The sequence below is a fragment of the Neopelma chrysocephalum genome, unplaced genomic scaffold (genome assembly GCF_003984885.1).
Source record: "Neopelma chrysocephalum unplaced genomic scaffold, ASM398488v2 Primary Assembly neopelma1_73b, whole genome shotgun sequence".
Classification (NCBI taxonomy): Eukaryota; Metazoa; Chordata; class Aves; order Passeriformes; family Pipridae; genus Neopelma; species Neopelma chrysocephalum.
Window position 1 is genome coordinate 6,002,686 of NW_020897734.1, and position 6,000 is coordinate 6,008,685.

A 6,000-nucleotide genomic window follows, 5' to 3' on the forward strand; every position below is an offset into this window, starting at 1 on the left:
CAATTCTTTTAACAGCTCCTTTAAAGGGGGATAAACTAGTCACATGATACATTTATTTAGTAGGTAAACTAATTTTCTTATATAATTTCTTCATGTTATTTAAAGGATTGACTTGGTTAAATATCTTGAAAAGCAGGTATTGCAACTTTGAGGAATGAGAAAAATTACCCTGAGCAGGAATGTATTTGGTGTACTCCCTATATTGCTTTTGGTTCGCTTGATATTTGTGTTTAACTTAAAAGAATGTATAGTAACTACCACTAAAATAAACCTTATTCTAGCTTTACTGAGAGAAAAACCTAGGCTAATATGCAATCTTGTCATCCAGCACAGTTCTAGTAGGAAGGTGTTTAATAGCACAGGAAAGGTCAGGGTTTCCTAGTTTGGTCAAAAGGTCATTCCAGACTTCACTGAGGATGATTTCACTGCAGTCTAAGGGAGGAGTGGGACTGGCATGAAGCTCTGTGGTGTCTGTCTGCTGAAATTTGGGGTTCTGTGGTCTAAACCATGTTTATTGCTTGGGGGGATTTGTCTCTTTAAATTCTCCCAAGGGCATTTGAACCTCCCACCCCCTCATTAAGGAAACAGTTTTAGCAACCTGAGGGCGCTGGAAGTACCCCTGGGGTGGAGGTTGAGGGATTGCTTGTGTGCAGGTAACAATTCAGTTAGTTCTCAAGTCTTTGCTGTGAAGTTCCTGCTTTCCTTTTCTATGTATAGTTCTTCTAGTTTGACTAATGGAAAGTTATAAGTTGGAAGTTGCTTCAAATTTTATTTGAACTTTGGTGTTACTTTAAAGCATTAGGGTTGCTGTAAAAGGAATTTTTTTTTTGTTTCTGCCTCTTACTCTTTCCTCTCTTAGTACTTTCTTTTGTGTACACCAAATGTTCTTGTGACTGGTGTTAAGTGGATTGCAAAAGTTATCTGGCTTCAAATTTACCTTATATTTTTTAAATGGCTGATTTTAGCTCAGTTCCTTGAGTTTGCCTATCATGTGCTCTCAGAAATGCCTGCACTGGTATAAGAGGGAAGGTAGGTAAGAGAACAGTACAAGGCCCCTTTATCATTCAACAATCCTTTTCAGGAATCCGGCTCCCTGCTCTGATCTGGCCCAGCTGTGTCATCTTGGCTCAGGCTGCTGAGGAAATTGCCAAATTTTGAGGAACAGCTGTGAGAAAGGCTGTGAAACAGAGCCATGTGAGGTGAAAAACGAATTTACAGGCTGAGATAGGCTTTTTGGTAGTTTAAGGATTAAAAAGGGAAAATATTAACATGGAAACATGAAATCCTAAGTGAAAATATTAGGAACTTAATGAAAGATATCCACATAAGAGTTGTAATGCTGTATTGCTCTAGCCAGGGAAAGCTCATTTTTATCTTCTAGGAGTTTGCTTGTGTGGCCAGCAAGGATATTTTATGTATTTTATTAGCCTGGTGAGTGTGCTGTTCTTAATGAAATAACTTGTTAATCCCAAGTTATGCTTTATGTGTGTTACCTTTTAAGTTATTGTTTTACGTTTTCCAGCTGCTTACATATCTTGTTTGTGCAGTCTGTCTTCAAAGTGAAGGTGTCTAAAAAAGTGACCAAAGCAGTGGGTGTATTTTAGTAGTATTATTGGTTTGAACTATGTAATTATATAGAGGGATGTGTTTTGACTCCTTTGACTTGATATGGGAAGTATCAAGATGCAGTTCTTCTAGTTTCATGACAAGAGAAGAGCTTTTCTGGATTAGTTCCTTCAGCCAAATCAGTTTAAATAGAAATGTATTTGTTTTTTTCTGGTCCTTTTTGCATCTTAATGTAATATTTTAAATATTTACATAATGATATCCTGATGTTTTTAGATCATTCTGTGAGTTCAAAATGGCATTTGTGTTTTTGTCAGTTATTTTCTTTACCCTTGTTTAATGAACCTAATGTAGCTGTTAGATGCTTAATTTTTTGAAACTTTTAAGTAATTCATAAAATATCAGAGTCTTAGTATGAGTCAAATTTTTCTTTTCATCCTTTGTGCTCTACTAATTTAATCTTAGTATGATTTCAACCTGTTAAATTGACTCTTGAAATTACTTTTCCAAACTAAATCTGCCCTTTAACAGAGCTATTTATTTTGCTCTATCTCTAATAAACAAATGCCTGTCCCAAGACAGTATCTATAGTTAAAAATCTACTTAAAGCTTATTCTGTAGGTGGATCCTAGAACATCATGGCTTTTCTGGGTTGTGTAAATGACAATGTTCCTTGGATTTTTTCCTAACAGCACAAAACTATATTTATTTCTATTTGGAAGCTGGTTAAACAAGCACTGGCTGCAATGTGCTCAAACAGGCTAAGGCAGAATAAGTGTCTTGCTGCAGAGCAGTGTCCAATGTTACCTTTGTGTTAACTGAGGAAAGCATTAATCAGCACATGACACCGTGTTGCTCAGGCTCTGAACTGATTAGTCTGAGTTTTCATGGCTCTCCTTGGTATCCAGGCACACCTAAACAACCAAACATGGCCCTGGTTCAGTGTAGGGACTTTTGCAATGCTGCCTTTGGAGGACCTCTTCTACTGCTTAATTTTTTTTTTTTTTTTAAAGCTTGTTGTCTAGATTAGCTTCATGACTGAAAAACAATTCAGTAAAACTGATCTTCAGAGTTTAGTTCCTGGTTTTTGAGTAGTGTTTGAGAGACCTGTCATTTAAGTGAGGTAAGTCACTTAATCACTTAATGTAATTACATGGTCACTTGATCATGGTTGTATAGACTGGAAAATATTTTGATCATGAAAATGTTTAGATAAGGGAGATGACGTTATTGTGAACAACTCCCAGTTTTTAACAACTGAGACATTATTTCAGTTTTCATAATGGTTATGAAATTGGGGGTCTCGGGCTTTACATTCATTGTGTCACACTCTTAAATTCTCAACAATACTGTCCACAGACTTCAATAATATTTATTGTTATAGGAGAGGTAATCAAGTATATATTCCTCTGTTGCTAAATATAGCAGCAAGCTGTTTATGAGTCAGGGCTCTGGCAGATAATTCTACTGCATATCAGTGAAAACCTTACTGGCTAGCAGCTTGTTAGAATTTCCTAAATTTAATACCAGCTTTGAAAGACAAGTAATTGCTCAAGTATGTCCAATGCTTACACTTATTTCTGTATAAATAGTTTTATATTTAAAATAAGCTAGCATAAGAAGTTTGTTATCGTCTCAGATTAGCAGACCAAGAGTACCCAGTGACTAAGGAGCTGGACACTTGACTGAGATGAGGAAACAATCTTTGCTGGTTCCTGACCGGTTACTTGAACCTGTGGCTTTTACAATGTGACTGCCCTGGCAGATGGGTTATATTAACTGAATCTTTTCACAGAAACAACAAGAAAATCAGAAGTGATTGGCATGTTTAAAAAAATAAACATTTCTAGTCCAGAGCACTATGTGAGAGAGTGAAATGCCCAGTTAAGTTCCATTAAGCGAATTCCAGAACAGGCCTTTCAGCACAAGATGCTCCTATCACAGGGGTGGCAGGTACCAGATGCCTCATTCTGAAGATGGGGAAGGTTTTTCTGACACTGAGACATCCCCTCCAGAGCATGTCAGTCCTTGCTCACATCCCCTGCTGCTCCAGACTGTGTGTGTGGCTGTGCTGTGGCTGCAGCTCTTCCCAGTTCAGGCTCCTGTTGACACTCTGTCAGCAGCCCTGATTAGACACTGGCACAAAGACACGAGCACTCAGCAGAGCACTTCCTGCACTCTGCCCTGCTCCAGCTACAGACAGTTCAGTGTGTCCACACTTCTTTGCACTCTAAAGCAATAAAGCAGGATGTAAATAATCTTGTTCATTGATAATTCATTATTTGCTCTGTTTAGTTCCACATCTGTAGTTCGAATGCTGAACTCAGTGCATTTTGCTGTTGGTTCCTGAATATTTATTTACTAATTAGATGTAGGAAACAAAATTAAATAACTATGGGAACTAGTAGAATGCAGTAATTTAACATTAAGTCCTGGGCTAATATACTTATTTAGAACTAAAGCTAATGAAGTGTTAAAGTGATACACGGCAACCAAGATTATGCTAATCTGGTTTTAGTGATGTGAACAGGAGAATTTTTGAGCTTCTTTTTAAAAATCAAGTATCCTGTTCCAACAAGTGAACAAAGGAATAGAGGAGTTTGATTCTCTAAAATGAAATATATTAAGAGCATTAGTAGTTGCCTATAACATATTCCTATGATGACAGTTCTGTTTTTTCATAAAATGATTGTTTAGAAAATATATGCATTGCTTGAAATGAAACATCTTCTTCTAAAACATAGACATTATTAAAAATGTAAAAGCTTTTTGATTATAGAATCATTTTGAAGAAAAAAGTGGTCCAGACAGCACATATAGCATCTTTGGATTTGTTTTTTCCTTTTCCTATCGAAGTGTCTTCATAAACGACTATATTGTATTTGTATGTTGTCCTCTTTGGAAGTTACAGTGTGATTCCAAAGCAGTAACAGTTGTTGGGAAGCTGGTATCATATGTTGCAGATGTTGAGGTTGTTTTGAATCCACTTCATTATGTTGTGCACCTTTTGGCAAAGTAAGTTATACCCTCAGGAATTTTACTTTTGTGACAGTAACTGTTTGTAGATGGCAGAAAGAAAATCAGTGGAGTCACTGAGTTCATTAAGTTTTCAAAAAACAAGTGGAGGTGGCATTTTGAAATATGATTTACTGGGCATGGTGGTATTCAGTGGAAGGTTGGACTTGATGGTCTTGGAGGTCTTTTCCAACCTTAATGATTCTATGTCTTGTTAGTAGAAGAGACAATGCTTTATTTATGTGAGATGCATCTGATTTCCTACTACAATATACCATTTAATGAAACTCTCAATCAGATGCCCAAACTGTATTGGAATTTTTTTATGTTTAATATTTATAAGTAGTTGCATGTTAATAAATTATTACAAATGTCAATTTTTAGATATTGAATTTGCGGTATCATTTGTCCGTGTCAGCTTACTTTTGTAGCTCTGTAGATTTTGTTAATGAATTTGAGAGTTCTAAAGAATGACAGCTTTTTGTTTAAAAATGCAATTTAAGATCTCCTGAGTAGTTCATTTAGGAGTCTCAAGTAATGGTGCATTGCTGCTAAATCCTCAGATTATGTTGGAACTATAAGAAGTTGCTGGGGCAGAGACACTTCTAAGGATAAACTTAATGGTTCTTGACTTTAACATTCTATTGCAGCCCTGACTGTTCTAGTGAATGTTCTAGTGCTTATTTTTCCTGTGTACTATGTGACCAGTAGCCATGAATAAGCTGAATTTAGCCTGAGTCATAAGTGATAACAAACATTTTACCATCCTATTGGTATGTTGTTTCAGAGGTGGGTTTATGTTGGAATTTGCACCTGTCTGACACATACTGACCTGTGTCATTCAAGGGCTATTTCTGTTTCTCCAGTGTGAAGTAAAAGCTTATTTCACATCAGAAATAGGTGTGTGCTGGCTCATCATGGGGCAGCACTGCTTTGCCCTTTAGATCTGTTCTACCATGTGCCTGCATACCTTTGGGAACAGTGATGAAAGATGAGGGAAGGGATAACAGGAGAGAGGGGAAAACCTAATCTTTGAAGAATTAGGGATCCTGGGAACGTGTGCACTTCCCACCCACCCCTTCACTTTACAACCTGGCAGCAGTTCAGTTTTACTGCCTCAGAGCTTCTTCAGCTTTTGGCTGCTCCTACCTTTCCCCATGTACAGTTAATTAAGAAATTCACTGTTTTCTGTCTTTCATGAGACCAGTTCTCTCATGAAATGGCAACAGTGGTTTGGAGACTTCATACAACTGTCACACCAGTTCCTTTGACTAGTGTCACAAAAATAACATCACTTTTAGGGGAGAGAAATGAGTTATCTTGGAAAAAAATACCTTGAATGACAAATGTCATAAGCATAGGGCAGACCTATGGGAACAATAATGAACAAGTATTTATAGAAAGAGAAGGCATACGGAT